Genomic DNA, 27,058 nt, shown 5'->3' with positions numbered 1-27,058 from the left:
GGGAGGGTGGTTAAACTTCTCTTCTCCTGAGTATGGAGCTGCCCTGCCCTGCTCGCTTAGTGCTGGCTGCAACTGTGAACTACAAATCTCAGAGGCACCTGGAAGCAGGAAGAAGAAGTGATGAGAAACTCTGCAGAGACCTGCTGTGGATTGTGGACTGCAAATCCCTGAGAGCTCAAGGACAGCAGGAAGAGGAAGTGGATACACAGCCCATGGCTGGTTACATGCTACAGAGCCATGCTCTTGTGTCCCCTAACTTCTGACTTAAGCCACTGCAGGCATGTGGATGCACTTCCTGAATCAAAAGTGACTAGCTGTTCATTTGCTTATTGGTTCAATTTTTGCAGCTTAATCTAACCTGCCAAGACTGAATCAATTCAGCCTTGGGCTTTTTGACTGTCTGTACTTAGGCATGGGGACCATCCAATTGTATTGTTGGTAGAACAGCTACTGGTACAAGAAAAAATAGCTGGGAATAATGTTTAGTTCTTTATTTTAGAAACAAAGTTACTCAGAACAAACTGAAAAGTTACACTCTTCCAGAACCACTTCACAACATATTGTCAATTGTAATGTGTTTCCTATTCAGAGCTCTAGCTATTTTTCCTCCTTGAGAGAAGCAGTCACAACAGCATGGCTTTATACCAGTGCACACTCATTTCTATCTTAAATGCCATGGCACAAACTGGTAGAATTTATAAAATAATCTTTATGGGGAGAGCTGGTACCAAATCCTTGTGGACTGTGACAAAATGCAAGAAAATGCTGTTAGGACTCTAAGCACTAATTACATTTTAAAACAACATCTCTGGGTGGCCTGGATGGGTCATTTTAATGAGTCACAAATGGCTTTTATATAAAACACACTATTTTTTGTTCTATGTTACAGTTATGACATAACTCTATTACTATTTACTCTGGTTTAAAAAAAAGCATAACTAAAAACAGCCATGATCCTGAATTCAATAGCTGTTAAGAAGTATGTGTACATCAGATAAAGACAGGGTCCAACTTAATCACTTGACCTAGGTCTAAAAATGTGTGTGGCTAGATTTCTTTATTTCTGGGAATCCTAGTGTAAAAACAATAGATTTTAAATTATGTTTTTGCATTTCTAATTGAGCACTCTTTGTTTATCATTTTGCTTGTAACTTTTTCAACCAACTACTCTCTACTTAAAAGGTATTTTCATACTGTACTTTATGAAGCAAAACTCATTATTAATTATTTATTGACACTAATAAATGTTACATTAGGCATTAAAAATACATTATCCATTGCAAAGAAATTGCATGGGAAGATGTTCCTGACTGTTTTGAAAGGTGATTTAGAGAGGACTGCTACTGCAGGACATGAAGTTCTCTCTTTAAAAGATGGCAAAGCCATTTAATGGTGCTAACCTTTGCAGGGATCTATTATCAACCCGAATGTATGTTTTTTCCTGTTTTAAAAACATGTTCTCAATAGACATTGAAAATAACTTTCTTTCCTGTGAAACCTTTGTGCCAAGAGCTTTATTTCTGGTTCTGCACACCACCTAAAACAAAAATTTGTTAAAAAAAGAAATGCACTGTTACACTTACTGTTTTAAGTAGCATTAAAGTAAAATTTCCAAGTAATCTTGCACCCACTTCCTCCCCAATGAAAATGAGTCAGCTTTAGCAGTCAGAATATCCTGAATAACACAAGTGGCAGCTTTCCAAATGGTCACCATTTTGATATTAGGCCATCATATTAAAAAGGTCTGTCAATGAAAGATATTTGTTCCAAACAAGAACACACTTGAAGTGCTCTCTTAAAAATGAACCAAGTTACTTAACTGAGGCATCAGTAAAAAGAAAAGATTTTATTGTTTTCAACAAGTGAGAATAATTATTATTTATATTTTAATAACACATTTAAAATTAATTGTAAATTATACCTTGCATTTCTACAAAATGCTGTATCTGAGATCTGAAAGATCTTTCAAGGTATTAATGAAAGCCACTTCAAAATATGATAGGCTAATAGTAATATTCTTGTTTTGCAGAAGGGGAAGTCACTTTCTTGAAAACACTATGCATAACAGCCAGTGGTATGCACTATCAACATATCCCTAGAATTGGTCCCAGAGGTTTATTTCACTGCTCCATCACTGTATCCAAGCCAGCATTTACCATGCCTAGAAAGCTAAAATCCTAATCCTTACAATACAGCAATACAGTTCACTATCCTTACTAAACCATTCTGTTAATTTTTTTTTTTTAAAATGAACAGGTGCTATCTGCAGACTATCACAGTGCTTCAGCAGCTTTTTCTACCAGGCAGCTGTTTAACCTAAGCTATGGAATGAATTAAAACAATTCATTATTTAAAACTTTAACAGTGGGAGCCTATCCTTTTACAGTACAGATTTTTTATGCTTTGTCAGTGGACCCTGATCACAGTGGTTGGTTTGCCTCCTTGTTCTTAGCTTTTAAATAACACTAGGCACATCTCCACATGCACTTTAAAGCAAGTAGGCTATGTTACTGTGCACTGAAGCGTTGAGTAAAGCCCAGGCTAATATGCTATGCACAGTAAAAACAGGCTATTGCACATTAAGCATCATTTTAAAAAGTATGTACTTTCACTACTGTGAATTAGGATAGCCTAATGTGCATTTATTTAGTACCTCATATTGGAGGTACTAAATTTAATGCCCATTAGGAGAAGCTCATTAATGAATGTGTAGATGTGCCCCCTGAGAACACTGAAATGATGAATAACCTAATTTGGCTGTTTCTTGGAAGCAGCTGCTGTAGTTGCCACATGGATGTTTTGGGATGGGAATGGGTTCGCATTGTTTTGAATTGAAGGGATTATCTATAAAAATCAATGACATGTAATCCAAGCCATGAAAAAAATGAGTTTCCTTACTGTTTCCCCATTAGGAATAGTTAATGCATCATTGCCTCTTCCATCCTTGTTAGTCCACCACGTGTTCAAAAAAAATAAGATTACAATTGAAATTAGAGCACAACAGTACATAAACATCCATAGAAAATCTTAGTGCTACTGAGATGCTGCCAAACACTAGACTTCAGAGGGATGTATTACTAATGTGACCTCAGTCTAGACCAATTTCATACTGAAGCAGAAACAACTGCAGATGTGAGCAAGTTACTGGAGTTACTGAATCCTCTTGCCAGTATCTAGCTGTGAATGCTTCATCTCAGCTGCATATTCAGGACAGTGAACATCTGAAGGATGTTAGAATCTGTTTCTGAAATGTTTCCAGTCTCTCAATATCTTATAAAATTTCTATTTTAAAAATAATTTGTCTTGTGCACTGACAATCTGCAGTGGGTGGTACTGTCTTCCCATGATTGGTGCTATAATGCACATAAGCATTAGCTTATGGGCCATGGAAGACCACAGAACTAAGAGGATGCAAACGTGGCTTAAGGCTACTTTAAACCCTATTCCTTCACTTGCAAGTTCTGGAAAACATGGTTTTCAAGAAAGGCACAGAAACTCACCCAAAGACTTGAACTTTATGGCTTAAACCACAAAACAGGAAAAATATCCTGTTATATACTAGCACATTTAAACATAGAAAATAAATGAAGAGTGCTTTCCCTTTCAATCTTTATTGTTCTGAATTAAAACAATTGGTATACACCAACATGTTCATAAACAAAATTAAACAACACTCTCAAAGATACCTTTGGTCAACTGTTTGATTTCTTCCAGAGGCTTCAAGCCCAGGGAGTACATTGTGCTCCCAGGGCTGCAGGGAGAAAATTGTGCTCTCTTTCTGTACCTTCTCAGTTGGTGTTCTTTATTTGAATGACTCTATTCAATGCTGTTTACTAAATGATGACTGAAAAAAGATCCAAAGGTTTTTTGAGAAGATGTTTACAGCAGGAAGTCATTTTCTCAACTGGCCTCGTTTAAAAAGTTTTGTTTCTGCTCCATTCACACATGCTAACGTTACATGAACAATATTACCATAGTGCAAGGTTTTTTCTCAAGGTCAAAAGCAAGGCACTGGAAATGGAAGTCTTTGTTAACCAAAATGCATTAGCCCCTTTGTTGTTTTAGGTTTGTCTGCCTTTCTCCAAGACTCTTAATGAGATGGGTTTTCTTCCCATTTGGCTAGAAATCTTTTACTAGGAAACCCAAAGGATTTGGATCAGAGTTCCCCCTAAATCACCACTGTGTTTCAGAAACATTTAGATGTTTAACAAAAATTAAAACCTCAGCAAACAATGAACCTAGTGTAGCTAGGTTGGGTAACTGGGAAACCAGCCTTGGGAGCTAACTTTGACTGGGCACAGACAGAGTGGCCATACAGGTGCCACTTCCCCAGTCACTGACCAGAAGTATATTATACCTCTGCAATAAGCTAAGGTCCCAATCCCCTACAATCTTAGGATTTCATTCTTATTTACAGGAAGGCTACGTTGCACCACTTTGGGAAAAGAACCTTAATATTTGTTATAAATTATATAAACACCAGCCATTCTCAGATTGCTATAATGCACCTTTGTATACATTTGAATCAAGACCTTAGTCTTGTTCAATTTTTGTCCTTTGGCTTCAAAGCAACAAGCAAACAAGCAAAGGTAAGTACATGTGCAAATACCCACAGCATCATACTTTTTCTTTTGCTTCTTTTCTAAATTTACACAGGCTCCTGAACTTCCTGCATTCATATAAGAAGTGTAAGAACCAAAATACCCACAGAGAAGTTCTGGACTGGCTGGAAATGAACTTCCAGAAATTTTGGCAATGACGTCTGTTCTCACAAGAGATTTCTGACTGACTTACTATTTCAAAGAAGTTCAAATGAGTTCAGAGAAGCTTTAAATAGGAGCAATTCTGTAGCTTACTTGAACTAAAATGAACCTCCAACTACTTCAAAGGCTTTCCCAGTTTAGCCTAAGAAGCCATAATTCTAAATATTTCCTTAATAATTTTAAAATGTCACATCTCATGAACGTTATCTAGTAACCTGAAAAGGCAAGATCCAGTAGATGTTCCTTACATATGAATTTTTAACTAAATTGTGTTTTTTAACAGACAAAAATCAGCAGTTTGGAATCCCTGGACTTTTGAACGTCATAACTTAAACGTGGCAGAATGGTGAGATCTCTTATTTACTTTCCTAGTAACATTTTTAAAAAATGCATGAAAACTGCACAGAAACTATGTAACATACAATAAGATGCTGGGTTAGAAGTCCCCTTGCTTTCATTTTAAGTTTGCCACACTCATAGATTTCATAGATTTCATAGACATTAGGGCTGGAAGGGACCTCGGGAGATCATCGAGTCCAGCCCCCTGCCCAAAGGGCAGGAAGTCAGCTGGGGTCATAGGATCCCAGCAAGATAAGCATCCAATTTACTCCTGAAGGTGTTCAATGTAGGTGCTTGAACCACCTCCGCTGGCAGACTGTTCCAGACCTTGGGGGCTCGGACAGTAAGGAAATTCTTCCTTATGTCCAGCCTGAAACGGTCTTGCAGGAGTTTGTGACCGTTCGACCTCGTCATCCCTTGGGGTGCTCTGGTGAACAAACGTTCCCCCAGATCCTGGCGGTCACCCCTGATAAACTTATAGGTGGCCATCAGATCACCCCTGAGCCTATGCTTTTCCAGGCTAAAGAGTCCCATGGCTCTCAGCCTATCATCATAAGATCTGTTTTCCTGACCTCTGATCATGCGCGTGGCTCTCCTCTGGACCCTCTCAAGCTTCTCCACATCCTTTTTGAATTGTGGAGCCCAAAACTGGATGCAGTACTCCAGCTGCGGCCTCACCAAGGCCGAGTACAAGGGGAGAATGACGTCCCGGGATTTGCTCGAGAAGCATCTATGGATGCAAGCCAGCATTTTGGTCGCTTCACTAGCCGCAGCATCGCATTGGAGGCTCATGTTCATCTTGTGGTCAATGATGACCCCCAAGTGTCTTTCTTCTGTAGTGCTATCCAACGTAGCACTGCCGAGCCTATAAGGATGCTGCAGGTTTTTCTTCCCAAGGTGGAGAACCTTGCATTTTTTGGTGTTAAACACCATCAGGTTCTCATCCGCCCATTTGCTGAGCTTGTCCAGGTCAGCCTGGATCACCCACCTATCTTCTGGCATGGATGCTTTGCCCCAAAGTTTGGTGTCATCAGCGAACTTGGCCAGTCCACTCCTGATTCCAATGTCCACATCATTAATGAAGATGTTGAATAGGCTGGGTCCCAGGACAGAGCCTTGAGGGACCCCACTGGTCACAGGGCACCACGATGAGTGACTGCCATCAATTACAACCCTCTGGGTCCGACCACAGAGACAGTTTCCCAGCCAGCGGATCGTGGTGGAGCCAAGGCCACAACTGGCCAGTTTGGCCACGAGGTGATCATGGGATACCAGTAATTAACTTGAGCTGAAATGACCTCTACTGTGAAGCTTCCCCATTGGTATGACTGGAAGTGCAAAGAAAAAAAAATCTTATGATGTCCTGAAGTTTGTTTTGCAGGCAATACATCTACCCATACTTAATATGAATAGTATAAACACAAACAGCCTTTTTTTGCACTGGAAATATACTACAACCTGAGGCCTAAATTTTATGGAAAAGCTGCAGTAATGTTATAGTGATGCTGTAGCCATGATAATCCAAGAAATACGCAAGATTCAAGGAATTTTGCAGGGGTATCACCTTTTATTTGACCAACCACATGGTTGGGATAAATTTAGAACAACTTTTGAAAGGCATTATTTCATAGCTTGTCTAATTTTATCCCAACCATGAAGTTGGTTGAATAAAAGATATTACCACCCCCAAAATCCTTGCCTCTTGCATGGCTACAGCCAGGTTTTTAGCTGCCCCTACTGGTTCCATAAAATGTTACATAAAATCCAGATATAACCTAAGGGTCTTGTTATACCTGACACTGTGAGCCTCACAAATGTTGATTGGTTTTAGTACTAGCTTGTGTCTGAAGCAGCCACACTTCAGACTAGTAGGGCTTCCCCCATGCCCCACTCCCCCGGGCTCTCCCACTTCCCCCCTGACCCTCAGATTCCCTTCCTATTCACTTATGGCTGCCAGCACTGTCTATCCCAGGGGAACAAGCAGGGAAGGGTTAACTTACTTGCCTGCCCACTATCTGGGGCCACTGCTTCCAGGATGCTGCTTTTCTCTGGGCTGAGCCCAGCTCAGATACAGCAGAGGCAGTGGCAGCTAGGCAGGCAAGTTAACCCTTCCTTGCCTGCTCCCTGAGGACAGGCAGCATGGGCATTCATGAGTAAGCAGGGGATAGGGGTGAGATGTAAGCAGGCATCTAGGGTGCTTTGGAGGGTGGGGGGAGGGCAGAACTACATAATAAATGTTTAAAACTAGTTTCAGGTGTTAATGCATGGATAATCCGGGTATTAAGAGCTCCAGGAGCTGCCCAAAATTACCGTATAACAAGCCCTTAAAATATCTCCAGAGCAGCAGACTTATGTTATAAACAGGAGCTCCCAATACACTTCCCTTCATAATGCTTGGCAGTTTGTTTTGTATTTTTTCCTCTACTGCCTACACAATGAAATTGAAGGAGTTGATGATTTTATTATTAAAATACACATTTTCAGTGAGTTTGTGGTACCTACATCACTAAATCACTCTTAAAATGATCATATAATGATCATAGACACCTCTCTAGCTCCAGGGTTGTAAATTCTTCCTTTGCCATGCAAATTCTTCCTCTCTTATCATACATATTCTAATATCTTTTTTCCTGATACAAGCCTTACCATACAAATTCAAATGATGTAGTTTAGATTGATGATAAAACAGCTCTGAAATCTTAATCTACATTTCCTTTCCTACAGTACCATATCTGATGTAACTGAAACTTACATAATAGGACCAAAAATATGCTGAATACAGACCATTCAATGCCTGACCTCTCTAAAACAGTCACTCCACAGGAAGAAATAGATAGTTCTCAGATTCTGTGGATGCAAAGTGAAGTTGGCGATATGATGGATTTGCAAGATTTACTGTAGCAAAACAAAATATTGTAGGGGGTTTTATGATATCTTATGTCTAAATTTTCTGTGTAGTGAGACTTGAATACAAATCAACATTTTTTTGCTCAGTGGCCCTGTTATGGAGGAGAGGGTAGGGCCCCTTTAAGGCCACAACCTTTGTAGCCCAGAAAAGTGGATTATTACTTGCTGTAACATGGGACCCAGCCAGCATAGGGGGGACAGGTGCGGAGAAGACCCAAACTGTCAAGGAGGCCCCAGCTGGACAGAAGGGAGCAGCAAGCAAGCTGTCAGTAGAGAGGGAGAGCAAGCATCCAGAGAAAGGAGGGGGCCAAGCCTTGGGTCAGGGGCTCACACTTGCAAAGTTCAGCTTGCAGTCAGTTGGCTGCAGGACCCAGCAGGGAGAGGAGACCAAAAGACTGAGCACACCTGCACTCAGGGAACAGGAAACCTGGTCAGCTGACCAGGTGGGCATGGCTGAATGAGACATTAACTCTCCTGAGGCCAGAGCAGCAGCAGAGGGAAACAGAGCTTTGCAGGGAGGCAAGGGAGGAAACCCCTCTGGTCAGGAGGGCTGATGCCTGAAAGAGGAGCTTCCATTGACCGGGAATGAAGGATCAAGTGTGTGGAAATTACTGAGTATACTTTATTTTTCTTTTCCTTTTTTTCCCCTTTTGTGTGTGTGTGTGTGTGTGTGCGCGTGCGTGCGTGTGTGTGTGCGTGCATGTACACACGCGTGTGCACATGTGCACCTTGAAATGCCCTGGGAAGGAAATACTAAACTTGGATGGTGGTTTCATCTCTGGAGCACCAAAGGTCTCTCCCCCTCCCCCCGCTTTGGTGCTCTTTCAGGGAGGCTCCCCTGGTAGCTGAGTATGCCCAAACAGACTAAGAACTGATTGTAGTGACAACAGAGGGGCCTGGAGAAGTGGGGTACCCCAAGGACCATTGACTGTTGTGAGAGCCCAATGCAAGCCTGCTTGGTTTTTTTTTTCTTTTTTCTTGCTCATGACAGTAATAACTCCCGGTGGACCAGAGTGGCTGTGAGGGGAGGCAAGGAGGCTGGGCCCAGTACACTGAGATTTTATTTTTTTGTGTCTTTTTTCCCAGGCTTAGCTTGATGGTTTTTGGGGGTGAGACCTGGAAGGAGGCCCCGATCTCAGAGTGGTCAGAGCCTGGACAGAGACTAAGACAGAAGCTCAGCAGGGCTGGGCATCCACCCACTGGCAGAAAGAGGGGCAGGAGAAAGAGAGGGAGACAAGCCCTCCACAACCCCAACCCTAAGCTGGAGACAGGATAGGGAGACAAGGCACTTACTGCCTAAGCTAAGGGTCTTTACAGACAGCCTCCCAAAAAATATCTCAGTTAACACCAACACATGGCAGGAAAGAAAGAGAGAGAAAGAAAAAGGGAGCCAGACTTGAGGACCAGGGTAGATAGCCAGGTACCACATCCCTACCAGGAGGTGTCTGGTTGTCACTGGAGGAACACCCGAATACAGGCACATAAATCAAATAAATGGGGAAAAGCCTGGACAATCAAGATAACAAAAAATCATTCCTGGTACTCTGTTTAGTAGCATAGCTACTGGATTCACACCACCTTCATATGATAATAATATGGCTTCTACTTTGCTCACCCATCATTCCTCTTGGTACAAGAAGTATGTCTACTCTAAGAGACAAATTGAGTTAGCCAGGGCATCTCTAACCCACAGCAATACCAGCTACTAGGTAACCATAAGAAGCAGTCAGATAAGTCTAAAACATATTGGCCATAAGTTCAGAAGTCTGCCAAGTTCAATAAATATGGAAGCATAAAGGTAGTGTATCTGTGAAAATCTAAGCAGTTACTTTTGATGATGCTCATAAAGTTGTTAGAGTCTAACTATATTTCACTTTGTAAATATATGGTATATTTGAAGTCAAGATATATGACATCAATTTCTTCTCCCTTGTCCAGGTGATAGGTCACCTGGTCGTAGAAGGAAATGAGATTGGTCAAACAAGACCTACACGCAACAAACCCATGCTGGCTATCCCTTAGAATGTTAGCCTGGGCCAGTCCATCAAGGATGGCCTCCTTAATAAACTTTTCCTTTTTATCCTTTTATTCTCTCACCTATAGCAAGGACCATTATACAAAGCTATGGATTCAGAAAGGCATAAATTAAATTATATTTAACAATAATTTGCATATATAATGATTTATATAATTTATATGCATCTATTACATGCTTTATATGTATAAATTAAATTAATTTAGAGATATTTTTTCTGGGTCACTGAGACCAATTTTAACAGTTCTTGGCTTTTAACTTTTGATCAGCACAGAGATTCCTATATGATATGTATATTGTACCAAAGCATTGTCTCCTGAATGCTATAGGTATAGCTATAATTTCCTAGGCAACTGTGAGAACTGCACTGGAAAATGTTGACAGTTGCAATGCAAAAGACAGGTATTAATATAAATTTCCATTTGTCTTTATTTTGTTAATCCAATCACGGTATGTTCACATTATAAAATTAAACATCATTTAAATATATAAGAAGGTTTTTATGTGTTCCTTAGAAAGGGTACAAGACAAGAAACACCGTTAATATTATCTTCATTAAATGTTACTGAGATCTTTTGAACATAGGGTACAAAACAAACAGGAAGTAAAAAATGTACAGTATTTTATAGTAGTTATTTTATCAATTAATTGGAATCACATTTTACATCTTTTTGGACATAACATTGACGTAAGATTTCCTTAAAAAATGTTTCTGAGCATAAAGCAACGCTTACATTGATTTGGAGGTTAGGTGGGAAGAGTTACTATGGGGTAAATTAGTCCATAATTGTCTCCTGCATGATTTCTTGCACCTTCCTTTGAAAAACCACATACGGTTTCTGTATAGAAACAGAAATAGATGGGCTCTAATCTTGACGTGTGATATGGAAATACCTATGACCTTATATTTTACATTCATGTGTTGTACTTAGGATTATGTTACTACTATTCCAGACAATGTTAAAAGAATGGACCTGCCCTGTCATTCTGATAAATGCCATTTCCAGAGACTGCACTCCTGAGACAGCAAAAATACTAGGTGGATATCTATAACATTTTGCAGGCTGTCTCAGGTACAGCACATTTGGAGCTACAGGACTGAATTGTTTCAAGAGCATGAAGGGTTAATACTACAAGGTCATGATCATAATTGAATTACAACACTTTTTTGCATGACTTGCAACATTGCATGTTTCAGTTTTCCATTGCATTTTGCCCACTTCATTTTATAGTAACACTTAGGAAGCATTTCATGGCACACTGTCACAAAAATAATTCTCTCCAAAAAGCACATATTTTATAGACTATGCCAGCTGTAATCTGTATGAAACAGTCTGAAAGTTTCCATGAATTCAATTAAAGATCATATGCTTAGGGTGTGGCCGTGGGAAAGACTAGTGTATTTAACACATGTTCCCTAAAGCCCAATTAGCACTCCTTTAACTACAAGCAGACTTTTCCATATCCTTCTGCACAAGTCCACCCTATTTCACCTGAATGTAAAACAAACTACAAATATTAACACACCCACTTCATTAATGCTTCAGACACAAATATGAGAACTCTAAAGCCTTGAAAATGCATGCTGTCACTTGGATAAGAGATACTGTAAATGGAAATATGAAACAAAGCTAAAAGGATAATATGAAGACATGAAGGCCATTATAGGAACCACAGTGCAGATCAATGGTAGATTTCAGGATCCAGATACACGTCCAGAATATTATGGATAAATACAGCTTATACTTCCATTTTCATATATAATTTCCTCCTAAAACTTAAAAAAACAAAGAAACAGAAGCAGAGGCAAGGCAAGGAAACTTTCCACACAGAATGGTTAAAGTTCAGTAAGTTACAAGCCATTGAAAACATTAATGGAAAACATTATATAATAAACATGATATAATTTTAATACATATGTGTATAAATACACATACACACAACACACGGGAACATGTCCTGTGTTTCTCCTTTTGCTGGTTATTCTACAAGATTTTCTTGATATATTCCTTTGTTTGACTGCCTTTAACATGTCTAAACTTACTGGAAAGCCATGGTAAATTCTGAAACAATGTCTACCCATAATGGCTAAGTACAGACAGTCAGAAACCCCAAGGCTGAATCAATTCAATCTTCGCAGGTTAGTCTAAGCATCATAGCTTAAACTGATAAGCAAGTGAACAGCCATTCATTTTGTTTTCCAGAAACACAGCCACATGTCTGCAGTGGCCCAGGCCAGACGCCAGGTGACACTAGAGCACACCTCCTTGCTTGGTTGGACCAGGCAGCTTGGGACAAGTTTAGCCCACCCACCCTGTGAGGGCAGGGTTTGTGGGGGAGGTGCAAAGCATTCAGGGATGCTGGGGGACTGTGAGTTAACTTAAATCTGGAGGGGAGAAGTTCAATAAACTGATTTAACCTAAATCAGTTAAGTCTATTACTACACTCATCCAGGTTTATCTTAAACTGGTTTTGGCCATTTTGGATAGGGACAGAAGTTACATATAAACTGTTTTAAATGATCAGAAACTGGTTTAAACCTGTAACAGAACAGAAGCTCAATGCATATAAACCAGTTTCAAGATAGTTAAAACTGGTTTAAGACAAACCTGGTTGAATGGTGTATCAGACTTAACTGATTTGGGTCAAACTGGTTTATGAAACTTCTGTCCCAGACCCCTTCCTGGTTCAAGTTAAATCACAGTCCCCCAGCATCCCACAATACTTTCCAGTCCTGGGCTGAGCTGTGCTGTCTGGTCCAGAGAGCAGGGCTGGCCCCGCTCCTCTGCTCTCTAGCTGGAGTAGTAATGGCTGGCTGACAAAGGGCTGGAGGCGGCGGCAAGCCTGGCTCAGGATGCAGCCCACTCTGGGGTGGGGGGGACTGCTCCCCCCCCACGCAAACTCTAGCTGGGGTCTGGGGCCAGGGAGAGAATTAAACACTGCTTGCTCTGCTCAAACTTACTGCTGGCTGCAACTGTAGACTACAAATCTCAGAGGCAACTGGAAGCAGGAAGAGGAAGTGACGAGCAACCCCGCAGAGTCCTGCTACTGTAATTCTGCACTGCAAATCCAAGAGACCTAGAAGGAAGAGGAATTAAACATACAACCAGAGAGCCATGCACTAGCACCTCCACCCCCTTATTCATGCCACTGCAGGCATGTGGCTACACTTCCTGAATCAAAGGTAAATGGCTGTTCACTTCTGTTTCAATCTAATCTGTGCACCTTAGACTAACCTGCAAAGACTGAATTGATTCAGCCTCACGTTTTTTGAATGTCTGTACCTAGCCTTTGAAAGGGGTTTATGTGCACTGAATTTATATAGTGTTACAGATTTGAACTGGTTTCCAATCACTTATGTGTAATTTCTGTCCCTAGCCCAGAGGTCAAATAAAGAGCATGATGCAGTATTAGCAAAACTAATTATTTCACTGGTTCATGTACCCAGATACAGAAGTCAATTTCCTGAAGACTGTAAAATAGAGTACTAAATGAGGGTTTATGTATTTTTTATTCTTTTGGGAGATGGTCTTTTAAAATGTCAAAAAAACCCATACAAGAATCTAGATGCTCAAAAACTTTCCTATGGAGAAAACGTATGTACTGAAGTCAATTTTGAAAGAAGAGAACAATGGCCAAGGTTTCCCAGATATGAGTTTGGGTATCTCAACTTTTGGGTGCCTAACTTAAGATACAGTACTTTCTGAATTTCAGAAAATGCTGAATATCCATACTTTGAACTACCACTTGAAGATGTCTCAAATGCAGCAGCAAAAGATCAGGCACTTTAAAAAGAACTTGGCCCATTTTGTTCCCATTTCCCCTCTACACATTAGAGCTTACTTGGCTGTTTGCAAAAACTTACCAGGATAACAGTTATTATATATGGCTGTATATTGTTCTGAGGGTCTGGATCTGTGCCCCTCCACAGTTACTCAGCTAATAGCTGTATTTGTGTATCCTGTTATCTCATGGAGCGTGTGAAACTTCAGATTCCTTTTGCTGGCAAATTTGTTCACAGCTGCTAATATTTTTTAAAAGCTATTTTTTTTGAAAAATAAGACATTTTTCCAAGCAATGGGGGAAACATTACAGCTCTTTCATCATCAGTGGCCTTGACATTACAAGAGCCACCGGAAACAATATCACCCAACTTTTATTCATTGTGAACAAACCATTCAAAAAATCTTCTTTATTTATTTCCATCAGAGTAGCTGATGCCAAGCTTCTTTTGGTGAAGTGCAGATTTGTCTTGCTTTGACTTCCTCATACTGTTGATAGAAGAGGATATTTGTTGAAGTGCAGCAAGTACTGAATATGATGATTCTGGATTAAACAACATATAAATCCTCTAGATGATAGGATAATATTGCCCTCTGCAGAAATGCCAAGACTAGCTATGGAGAAAGTTCACTCAGTTCTGTTTTTCCTCTGGAACTATCAAGTACTCTTATTGGTAGTGTACGTAACAGACACAAAATTCACTGGATCCAATTCCCCTTTTGCAGAGAAGTAAATCTTAAAGGCAAATACATTACACAACGTTATTGTGTGTACATACTTTTTTTTTAAATCTCCTGGACTGATCTTGTAAAAGGACAAGGAAAATGGGTTTTCTTAGGATTTCCTTTTTTGCACTAATTGAGTAAAGTGCTCTTTAGGAAATACTTGGTTTGATCATCCATTGTTTATTTTCTTCCCTAAAAACAACTTTTCTATTTCAAATGATTTTTCAGGCAACTCTTGTACAAAAGAAATGACTAATACATAAATGCAAATGACTGGGTGTTACTCCAGGTCTCAGTCCCAGAAACAGTGTAGGAACTTTTCATTGGACTGTTTGCTTTCAGATTTTAGCTTTAACTAGGAAAAACACACAAACAGCTCTCCCCTGCCCCAAAACTCTGATACTTCTTCAAACTGATATTCTTTTTCAACAGGAACATATTTTTCTCCCAAGATGTTTTTATATAAAAGTAATAAGCTACATGCTCTGTATTTAGATATCACAATGATGAATGTAATATTACATGATACTCAGATTTATTTTAAAAGATTTTTTTTAGTGATAATGAATTACCATGAATTTATTTAACAGCCCTATCTTTATTTTCATGAGCTAGTCTAGGTCATAAAAATTTGTCTGTCCTCTGCTGTTCCTTCAGCCAATCCCAAACAACCATATAGTGCTTTCTGCACACTGTTAAGCATTTTCTATGAGTTACCTTGTAGGCAGCTGCATTTTAACAATGGTTGAAAGTATTCCTCAATACCCTAAAGTAACATTTTGCAGACTCATATGTAGAGGCCCTCACACTGTGAAGGCATAATAAGTATTCAAAACTGTTCCAAGACATAATTTTCTGACCTGGATAGGGTGACTGTACATCCCGGCTTGGTCAATACAGTCCCAGATTCTGTAGGCTGGTCCTGGACGGTTGGTCAAAAGTCCCAAACTGGAGTCCAGTGGGGAGGCAGAGCAGCATGGTGTACCAGACAGGCAAGGGTGTGGGGGTACCACTGCTGCTATGTGAGATCAAGGTGGTCACCCTATCTAAGATGTCATATTGCAGGTCCCTACATTCCTTGCTCCCTCACAGCAGCAGCGGTGACTGTCCGACCACTTACCTGGCGCAGCATTCCTGCCAGGCTCTAGTCAGAGACTTTCAACCAACGTGCCAAGACTGGCCTATGGAATCGAGGACTGCCCTGGCCAAACCTGGATAGATGGTCACCCTAGACCTGAATCCTGATTTTTAACTCTGTAAAGCTGGGTCATGCTTTGGACCATTAAAAAGAAAGGGGTTTATTTTTAAGCACACTTTACACTACAGCTAAAGTAGTCTTTAGCTACAAATCTGAACTCAGAGCCTCCAACTGGCTGCTCATTTGTTAGGGTCGGAAATCAAGGAAGAGAGTGACCCTGAAACATCTGTTGAAATCCTGCTACTAAGCTGTTGGCAAATTAAATCTGTTCCAGATACAGGAGCCAAATAAGCTACTGAAACCACAAGGTACTACGGTATGCAGATGGATTAGCATCCCAAGAGCTAGCAAAAATGGTATCAATCCTAAATAAACGCTCCAAAATATTTCTTCATTTTAGGTCACAGAGAGGCACACAGGAGGGAGCGTAGATGGAGCACCAGAGAAAGAGCTTGGCAAAATACTTATTCAGAAACATTTCTCACATCAACAGAAATTTCATATAAAGAGTCTGAGGGTGGTAGTTAGTTGCACTTTATAATCTAATGACAGACACATTCAAGTTAAAGGCTTAAAGTTAAAAAGAAAAGAAAGGGAGAGAGTTCTGAAAAAGCAATGTTCTTTCAGCTGATACTGGTTATATATAGAATTTACTTTTTACAAAAAAGAAACCTTAGTGGACTGAACAAATATAAAAGGGTGAGAAAGAAAAAATTAAAATCTTTCTTCAAAAAAATGACCAGTTGTGCAGTACTGTACAGATTCTGAGTGATGTGCATCACTTGGTAATTCCAAAACCTTTGTGGGGAGGGAAGCATTACATTCTCCATTGAGTGATGAGAGTAGGGTGGGAACCTGAGGCATAGAACATTTAAGTGACTTGCCTAATATCATAGACATGTGTGGACATTTGTTTCCCCAAGATCAAGCAGTGATGGCACACCTTGCACTGCTGCTACTTGTCCCCAGGGAATGCCTGTGACGCACTCTTTGCCGCCTGGCAAGTTGTTCTGGGTGGGGTAGGGAAGGCTGGGGCCAACACTGGGCTGGGCCCAGCAGCCTTACCTGGGGTCCTGGGAGCCTCCCAGGACTGTAGTCATGGCAATTCTGCCATGTGGAGCCTGGATAGCAGTGAAGTGTGGCTCTGGGTGGCCCGGCTCCGCTTTCCAGCAGTGTGTGCTGATCACATGTACATTGCTCCATTGTTTTTTCTGTGGGTTTTTTTTTTTTTACCACTGGATATCCAGGGATCAAAACAACCCACAGAAAAAAAAATCTGGTGCAGCACACACTTAGGCAGTGCACCCTTGCAGTGTGGACAACACTGCACTGTGAGGTATGTAGCATTGCAGACGTGTTTGCAGCACCACATACCACATGACCGTGCTCGTCTTGATGCGCCTATAGAGTCAACCAGTGACAGATCCAAAATTAAAATACAAAGTTCATAATTGCAAGAATAATATCCTACGCTATCCTATTTATATAAGAATTTTACCTAAAGTAAGCAAAAAAGAAAAGAGGGTAACAGTACTGCTCAGAAGCAAAAATTACATAAATGAAAACTAAGGAAAATGTAATACCCTACATACATATTTCTCTATTAAATCACTTGCCATTGCTATTCTGCACTAATCTCATATCTGCAACTGTAGTTCTGGCATTGCAGCCTAGAAGAGTAGATAGGTACACTGGCATGTATATTTTATATAAAACTATCAAGATACTAGTGAGACAGTATAGGGTAGCTCCCAGAAACACCTGCAGATACAGTTGTTCAATAGCTAATTATCTTAATTCCCAAATATGGCTAGGAAAGGTGATAGTAACTAGGATGGCTGTGTGAAATTTCACCCTGTATTTCATTTTGAAGCTGTTTTGATGCCTTACGAGCTCAAAAGAGCAAAGTTGAAATGAAACAAAAGCCTTCAAAACAGCTTTCAAATGAAACAAAGGAACTCGAAACACTTAGAAAGTTTCAAAACATTTCGAGTTACAGTTAGGCTTACTGGCTTCAGCACCAGTCCCAGCTGGCAGCACCCACTCCTCTCATCTGGCAGGCAAATCAGGGGCTTGCCTGCACCCCCAGGAAGGCTATGGGGCTGTGCCAGAGATCTCCTGGGGGTGTGGGCCCCTGATCTGCCTGCCAGATAACAGACGGGCACTTTGCACAGCCTGTACCCAGCTCAGGGAAGACAGGTGCTGCTGCTGGCCCCAGGCAGCAGCACCTGGCTCCTGTCACCCAGCAGGCAGATCAGGGGCATGCACCACTGCTAGGACTCCAGCACAGCCCCTACAGCCCTTCCAGGGGTGCCAGCAGGCTCCCAATCTGCCTGTCAGCTGACAGGAGCTGGATGCTGCTGCCTGGGGCCAGGGGCAGCCAGGGCCATCCCTGGAGGGAAAGCAAATTGGGGCAAGCCTACTGGGCTCCACACTTTAGGGGGCCCCAAGGAGCTGGACAGAGTGGCCACAGTGACTCTGCACCCCCGCTGCTCGCTACTGTCCCCCACCACTGGCGGTGCTGGTGGCTTCTTTACATCCAGGGCACGCAGGATTGGGGTGGGGGCAGGTCCCCGCATGAACTGATTTGCCCTGGGCCCCACATCCTCAACCCAGCAGAGAGAGGGGTGTAGTGAGTGGCCAGATGCGAAGTCTCTATTCAGAAATGACCTTATCTACTAAGTCATGTGTATTTCAGGAATTTTTAAGAGAATGAAAATTCGCTATGAAGACTTGAAGATTAGGATGAAATAAATGCTTTGAAGTAAGGATCATTCAGTGTAAAGCAATTATAACAGTTATATCTCTAGTTAAAAAATAAACAAACTACTCCCCCTCCCCAAAATTATACTTTTTGAAGTAACTGTAAAGGGCACTATCATTTTTAAACAAAATGGATCAGCAGTTGAAGTTCTAAGAGGTTGTATATTGGCCATAGTGGAAATACAGAACATTCTTAAGTACATATTTAAGGTATTAAACAAAATAATCTATAATTAAATCTAATGTAACAAACATACTACCATCATGTTTTCACACACTCAGAATACACTGGCCAACATTTTTTAAAGTTTGCGCCTAAAGTCTGTCACTGAATCCAAAGCATAAACAACGAGTACATTGAGTGGCTTCAATGTTCTGTAAATCAATAGAATAGTATAAAGTGACATGACTGCATCATGCCTATTATGTCTGTGGCTCTGACTAGTCATACAAAAAGGGAAAGACGTACTTAATTACAAAGGACCAAGGGTGCTTATAGACATTAGGCAGGGGGGCCGGACTTGAGATTATCCCATGAAGTCCCTTCCATCCTAAACTTCCATGTATCATACCTGGTCTACGTCACATGGCTTTAAGCCATGTGATTGTAGATCAGGACCAGTGTATGCAGATATTCACTGGTGCCAGGAGCTGTGCTGGCAACCTAGAGTAACTTGGGGAGTGGTAAAGGGGAGAGAGGCAAGGAGAATTGGGCAAGGGGATAATGGATCCACAGAGCAGTTTGGTGGGGCTCGGGGTGTGGGGGGAGATTTGTCAGGATGGAGAGCTGGTGGGCCTGCAGGAGTGGGCTGTCCATCTGGAGGAGATGGGGGTGCTAAATAATAGCCAGGCTGGAGGCAGGTGGGCGGGGAAGCAGGGGGAGGGGGGAAGAGATGTAGGAAGAACACAGCCAGGGCTACACTCTGAATGTGTGCAGACACTCATTGGTTTGGAATAACCCATTCCCAGTAGAAGTAATTACACCTCCTCAGGTGAACTAACTGACATAGGGCCCACCATTTTTTGACTTATTTAACCTCCCATAACATTTGCACAATTTGGCGTTTAGATGGACCTTGATCAAAATGTAACACCTGCATGTACTCAAGGATACTATATAGCACATACGAGTTCATGTTCATTTTTTTAATAACGTACTGGTATGCTAGGAGTAAGACAACAGATGACATGTAAACCTAAAGGAAATCTGAAATGTAGTGGATTTGATTTGAGGAAAAGTTGCCAGGAGAATACTCATAACATAACCTGATTCCATTAAATCCAGCTGCAGAGCAATATCAATCAAGATCTTCTGGGCTCAGCTCACATTAGTCCAGAATTTTATGACAGGCTGATCGGCCTCTACATGTTTGCTAGCCTGGATTTTTCAGCAAAGCTACAGCAAGCCACCTACATTTAAACAAAAGTCAATATGGTAAAAAAGTAAAGGTGTAGGGGATTAGGCCATTTCCTCTGGTAAAGGCTCATAAAAGTAGGTTTGGAAGATAAAGTCTGTTGCTTACTTTATCTGTTAGTGCATGGGGGGGTGGGGGTGGACAGTAAAACCAAAGACTTGAACAGTTAGCCTGTTCTACCCAGTAACTATTCGCATGCATTAGTGAAATGTGCAATGAATACATCTGTCTCTTGTTGGCAGCGTACCATCAGCAGCAGGATATTAAGCGCTTTAATTTTATGTTCCTTTGTTTCATGATTTTGACACTGGTGAAACAGTAATGGAAAACTCCTGAGACTAACCAGGATTCTCTTTATATAACCAGGATCCCTTGCTACAAAAGTTACTCATCCAAATCAGAGAAGTGAACTTAAAAAACCAAAGGCTCTTCTTCTGAAGGGAGTACCCTGCCACCAGTCCCCAGATTTTCAGATACAGTAAATTGATCTCATCTATTACCACTGGGCAAAAGATATTTTTGTTGAGTGAGTATTTCCAGGACCCAGTTTAGATCTAGGTGGCTTGCTTTACAAACAGCTCAGCCCCAGAGCTGAGCCAAATAGCTGGGTTTTCCAAGCCCAGGGGTTGTTCTGCAAATGAATAAAGGCATTCACTACACCTGGTTAACCCATTTAAAATCTGGTTAAGCCAGGTTGATGTAAAGTTAGTTCACCTCCTGAGATAAACCAACTTAGATTGGGCATGCCACTATTAGGGTAATTTAAACCCTGTAAACACCTTCACACCCAGCCACGGTTAGGTTGATTTAAATGTAATGCCCTTAAGTTGCTGGGAACCATGCTATACAGAACCCCAGTGGCTATTAGCAGCATTCTGATTTGCACCTGGAAGAGATTAAAGTCAATTTTTTTCAACCAAGTTAATCAGCCCCTCTAAATAAATAGGACTTTTTATTTGCAAGTAAGAAATTTTCCCTTTTTGCCTGAATATACTGTCATAGATAGAACAAGCAGAGCCTGTAAAACTGTTTTCAATTGGTTTTCAAGGCTAGTTTTACTGCAGATAAAACATATGTGCTGTGATTCTCCTTGAAGTGATGTATAATACATTCTACAGTCTGTCAAAATGATTTAACTATAATATCAGCTATAAACAATGTTGCCAATTTATGTGATTTTATTAGGAGCCTCACAATATTTGATGATTTATTAAAAGCACCTGTTCAAGGATAAGATTGTGCTGGAATCTTAGCTTTAAAAAAAAGAGTGGAGAGTAACTGAGCTTGGGAAGAAAAAAATGTAAATATAAATGTTCCCTAAAGGTTCAATCACAAGAAAATCAGAAAAAACTTGAAAGCATCGTTCCTCTTTCTCTCTCCTGCCTTCCCTCCTGCCCTTTAGCTATCTCAAAATATTTGGGCTCTTAGTCTTCACTTTTCGTAACTCACAGATCAGCAAAGCCAGAAATGACTGTTTTCAATCTCTAATTTTCCTCCTATACAACATAGGCTATAGGATTTCCTTGAATTAATTCATGTTGAAACCAGAGTACCTCTTTAAGAAAAGGATTCAACCTTTATTTCAAAGTTCAAAATATTTCGGGTAGGTAGTAGTATATCAAACAGAATTGGAGTTGTAATCTAAATGAACACATCTACAATACATGTTAACAGCTTAATGTCCATGTTACTCCAAGGAAGATCAAGAGGTTATTCTCTCCTCAACTTTTCAAATTTACCCATCCAACAAAGCCACACAAGGCATTTTTACACATGCTCTGGCAGTGGGCCTGAGAGCACTTCAATAGGAGTAGATCGCAGGAACCACTCTAATTAAATAGAGTTACCATATATCCGGGTTTTCCCAGACATGTCATCTTTTTGGGTCATCTCATCTCTGTCCAAGCAGGTTTTTTTAAATATCAACAAATAGGTTGGATTTAGCTCTGCCTCTGCTCAGCACCAAACTTTTTCCTGGCACTTCTTGACTTGCCGTAGTTCCTTGGGGCTGGGGGGAGTTGGGGAGGGCAATTGGAGACTGAGGCATCATGTGCATCTGCACAAGGTCCCAGCAGCTGCAGGCAGATAAGTCGGTGGTGGGCAAGGGTAGGAAGGCCAGGGTTGGGTACAGTTAGGGGATATGTGTGTGTATGGGGTGTGTGATGGGATGGGTGTGTGAGCGGGGAGGCTGCCTGCTGGGGCTGTTGCAGGGTGGGGAGGGGTGGAGGTGCCTGCACCTCCAGTGGGGAAGGGGATGGAGTGGTTCTTTGGAGGCATCAGGAAGCTGTGTGGGCAGAAGGACTGGGGGAGGGCAGGAGGCTGTGGGTCAGGAGTGAGGGGCACTGACAGGGCTGGGGGGGCTGCAAGTTGGGAGTAAGGGCTATTAGCAGGGATAGGGGGCTGTGAGTTGGGAGTGAGGGGCATCAGCATGGTGGGGAGCAGGGTACTGAACTTAGGAGTGAGGGGCAGAAGCAGAGCTGTGGGGGCTATGGCTTGGGAGTGAGGGGCAAGGGTAGGGCATGGACATATCACTGTCCCCCCACAATCATATTAGCACCCCCCTGTTGGTTAGTCACCAGGTACAGGCGTATACCCCTGCATCCTGCTGACATTCACTGGTCTTCTCAGGGTGGCTGCACCCCTTATGATCGATTTGGGTGAGGTCTGGTGCCCTTTCTTCCCACCTGCCACGACTTTGATGATAAGATGTTTATGAAAGGGAGGTGGTGACTACCTGTACCACACCCGAATCGATTGCCAGGCTGCCCCAGTGCCTGAAGTCCAAAAATGAAAGTGATGAAAGGACCAACTTGAAACCAATTTCTGTGCTCCCTTCTCATTTTATTTTTTTGGGTTAACTGAAATCTTATTGCTTTTATCCTTTTATTCTTTTGGACATTGTTGATGCCTGGTCCCGGTCGCTTGAGCCTGTCGGTGACTTACTCTCTCTGCCCCAGACTCCTCCTGGATACTTTTAGTTAGGACCATGACGGGCTTAATTGGTGGTGCACACCACTTAATGAGGAGGGGAACACCCTCTTGTGTGTTCAGCAGGTAAGGAGGCGCGGTCTTCACAGTCCATCTGCTTTCTGCTCTGCTTCCGATACGGTCGTGGGGCCCCTCAGGGCACACGATCCCCTTTCACTGTGGAAGAATGCCTGGCCCCGATCTGGGCTCTCTTCTTGCCGGGACTGCCTGTAGCTCAATGGCATCCGGCAGCTATTGAGCTGGCAATGGAACATCAAAGGAAAAAAAAAGTGAATCCCCCCACGGCAGACGGCTTGGGCAGATCCACTGCCTCCACCGTTTCTAGGGCCTCTCCCTAATTCACCGTCCACTGCCTTCCTTCTTCCACCCTCCCCTTCACTTCCGCAGTGAGGGTGTCACCACCTTTTTGGGGTCCAACCAGGAGCTTACCCAACTTTTAACATCTTTGCCCCGCGTCTCCAGCTCCCAGGCTCCTTCCTTCTCTTTTCCCACTGTCCTCCTCCTCTCCTCCCTGGGCTCTGTTCCCATCCCCCAGATATTGACCCCGCTGCAGATTAGCACCAATTCGCTTCACCTGTTGAGGAGGTAAAGCCGGGCAGGTGCAGATGAGGAGCTCCCATTGTAGCATGGACATTGTGACAAGGTGCGGTCCATGCCCCTGGCCAGGGACGTACTCTAGGTGAGTACCTTCCAGACTCTCACAGTCCCACCCCCCACAACAGGTGTCCTCTTTTTTGAAACTGGAAATATGGTAACCCTAAATTAAAGCACCCACAGCATCTCATCTTTAGTATCCCACAGTTCAAAATGGTGGCAGGGTGCTTTAATTAAAGCTCATTCAACAAACTTTAGTTAAAGTGTCCCTTCAGCTGAATATATGAGACACTGAGGCTGCTAGAGAATGCTAATTAGCATGATCCACAAGACTTGATTAAGTCTGTTCAAATGTGCTGTAATTACATGCATCCTGCATGTTTACAGGTACCCATAAATTGCAGATCTGAGGTCCTTCTTCAGATTTTAAAGTGTTCTACAAAACTATCCTTTTGGGGAGAAAGTTCCTTTAGACTTTCTGATTGGAGGAAAATATCTAGAATGTCTCAAGGCACCAAAGATTTGTCAAATTTACACAGCTAAAAATAAAACAATAGAAGGGAAAGGGGTGTTAACTGCTGAGCCTAAGGATAGCTTTCTAAATGCCAATGCCATTAATAGTTTTACTGACAAATAAAACTCCAGATGCATCCATCAAATGTGTTAGTGCAGTAAAAATGGACCTACCTGGTCTATGCTAATGTTTTTCATTGAGAGGATTTGCTATAATAACAAACTGTCACTATGACGTATAGATGTTCTAACAAGAGTGCAAGCACTTGAAAAAATAATTCTGGGTCTAATTTTGATTTTGATCCTAAATATCTACAAAATAAATAGTAGCAGAGGATAGATGTCTCAGTCTACCAGCACTTACGTACATGGAACTCTACGCATGGAAATTAAAGTGGAATAAGAGGAATCAAAAGGAGTTCAAATAAAGATTGTGCCAAATAAAGTCTTAAAAAATGGGAATTGAAGAACAGAGAAGGGGCAAAGCAGCATTATTTTTGGAGGGAAGCACCAATGAGGGCCAGAAAAACATTATGAAAAACCTGGGCTTGAGCCCAGCAAAAGAGCTGAAACATCATCACTGGATAGAGCTCAAAAGACAGCTGGAGAGCATTGGAAACATAAGTCCTGTAGTTTTCCAGCAACTGTAATGCATTAAAACAATTGTTAGGGTAAACTAATACTGAACACTGCATGTAATTCATTCTACTTATGTAATTTTTTATTTTATTTTTTATTAACAGCTGCAAAAATATGTATTTATTGCTATAAGTAAGTACGTATGTACGTACCACCTGGGTAATATGCATATAGCCAATCTATCCAAAGGGTTATTAACTAGCAAGGGAGAAAAGGGCAACACCCTTATGCAACATATACTGGTTTTACTAAAGTGAAATGAGCTTGTAAAGTTGCCTCATCAAGCTTCTCACCTCTTGAGCTTGCAAGCTTGCCTCTAGGATTGCAACTGACGCTGCTTAGCTTTGCCAGATAAACCTAAAAATAGCAGCTCCAAAAGCATAATCTTATAAAAACAGCCCACCCACACTCTCTGCCATACTTCACAGAATCGTATAAGAAATATGCCTTCACAGATATAAAACTGCACATTAAAAACTTGCACATAAAATTGCTATTAAAAATAGACCAAAAGAAACACCACTGTATTTAGCTGAAACAAGCAGAAGAGTCACTCTGAAATTCCAGACTTGGCTTTATACGTTTCTGAGTACAAAAAGGAAATCTTTAAAATGGAGTGTTCTTCGGGAATATAAAGCCAAAGGGCCAATCAGAGACACGATGTAAGTGTAATCTACACTTTACAATTAGCTTCAAATTTGTCCCAGAGTCTCTTCAGTGTACCTCTGCTGCCTGTTCAGCTGAAAACTAGAGTTCCTGTGAGATTTTTTTTGGAAGAGGTAAGGGATAGCCTCAGGACTCTGGCCAACATTTGAACAATACAGCTTCAAATGGCCAAGACTGTGTGAATTCTATTACTGAAGAGTAACATAATGGCTGCTCAATTTGCTTCAGCAATGTCTGCATTACTTGCATTTAATGTGTTACTTTACACATAATTTTGGGGTACTTTCATTATAAAAGGGGTACATAATTTTGGGGTACTTTTCATTATAAAACCTAGAAATAATAGGCTCACAACTTGATTATTATAAAGGATGAGTTCATATGGCTCTTTATTTTGCAACATACTTGGAAGCTTTCGATGATCCACTGCATAATTCTTATATACTCTTAACAGATTTTCATTGCAAAAAGGTCTCTGTTGCATTTCACAGGAATAACCATTCGCATTTCAGATCTGACAGGTATGATATGAAGCGTTCTCTCCGATAATCCTTCTGTGCATATAACCTTTAAAACATAGGACAACCTTTGATTTATCTCTCTATATGAAGCCAAGTTTCTTCACTCTTTTTCAACTTTAAGTAGGTTGAATGTATTACTACAAGCCATGTTCTTCCTTTTCTTCCAAACTGTGACAAAAGAGGAGCTGCTGACTGGGGCTTTGTATTAGTACCCTGGAGAAAGAGCATATTTTTACAATGTAGATTCTGCTACATCTTAACATTTGTTATCATTCCTCATTTTCCAAGATGGAGTTCCAGTTCCTAAATCAGGGGTCAGCGACCCCCAGCACGTGCACTACGCATAGCATGCAAGGCCATGTTGCTCAGCACACCACTGCCAGCCCGGGCTCTAAGCAGCTGCTGCCAGCCACGGAGCTCAGGCTGGTCCCAGAAGGCGGCTGGGAGGCTGCAAGCTGTGCTTCCATAGGCCAGCTACAGCCAGGAAGCTGCAAACAGCTGCTCCAGGCTCCAGCATGTTGGCACTTCAGCACCTTCCAAGGTATACATTGTGGTTTTTTCGGCACTCTGGCCAAAAAACATTGCCTACCCCTGTCCTAAGACACCAGTTACAGAATTCTTGCTGAATGGCTTCTCTCAGTGCTATGGATTACAGTCTTCTGTTCTTCAGATTCCTGCTATGGACCACATTATTTTGAAATATAAGCACTGATCACTACTTCCATCAAAATAAACGCAAATAACTAGCAAACCTATTATTTACATTATAAATTCTAGCACTAGCACAGGCAAATCTTAGCACCTCAAAATTTTACATATCAGTGATTGCTATTGCAAAAATTAGGGCATATAAATGGAGGCCATTTTATAGCATCTTTGAAAATCTCAGGAATTATTTCATGGTGTATTCTTATGATTTAACTAAAGGTGCCTGTCAAGGAAAAGGACACAGGTGAAATCCTGGGTCTTCATTATTCTCTTTGCAGTTTGAGTGGATATCGTGAGACTAAAAACTAAAATAGTCAGATCTTCTACTTTAATTTACTTTAGGGATTTTGCTTTGGCATCTGTTTAATGTTATCATCATCGTCCACCTCATTATATGGTGAATATGCTGGGATTCTCATATTTTTCAAACAGAAAATTATAGGTGTAGTTGTGTAAAGGATGATCGAAACAGCCTGAATTTTAAAGTAGCGCTATTAAAAA

At 41.4% G+C, this 27,058-nt stretch overlaps 1 protein-coding gene and 1 long non-coding RNA gene across 2 annotated transcripts in view; one reads left to right on the top strand and one right to left on the bottom strand.

The window, feature by feature from the left end:
* The window catches only part of CALCRL (calcitonin receptor like receptor), a 114,469-nt gene that overhangs the window by 60,266 nt on the left and 27,145 nt on the right, over window positions 1-27,058 (bottom strand). The window lies entirely within an intron of this gene.
* The window catches only part of LOC149867379 (uncharacterized), a 37,289-nt gene that overhangs the window by 3,473 nt on the left and 6,758 nt on the right, over window positions 1-27,058 (top strand). The window contains exon 2 of the long non-coding RNA XR_016442023.1: window positions 5,047-5,109. This is a non-coding gene — a long non-coding RNA (uncharacterized LOC149867379). The remainder of the gene's footprint in view (window positions 1-5,046; window positions 5,110-27,058) is intronic.

Source organism: Crocodylus siamensis, chromosome 4, assembly GCF_052110815.1.
Source record: "Crocodylus siamensis isolate JL-2025a chromosome 4, ASM5211081v1, whole genome shotgun sequence".
Classification (NCBI taxonomy): Eukaryota; Metazoa; Chordata; order Crocodylia; family Crocodylidae; genus Crocodylus; species Crocodylus siamensis.
This window is presented reverse-complemented; position numbering and strand designations above follow the sequence as displayed.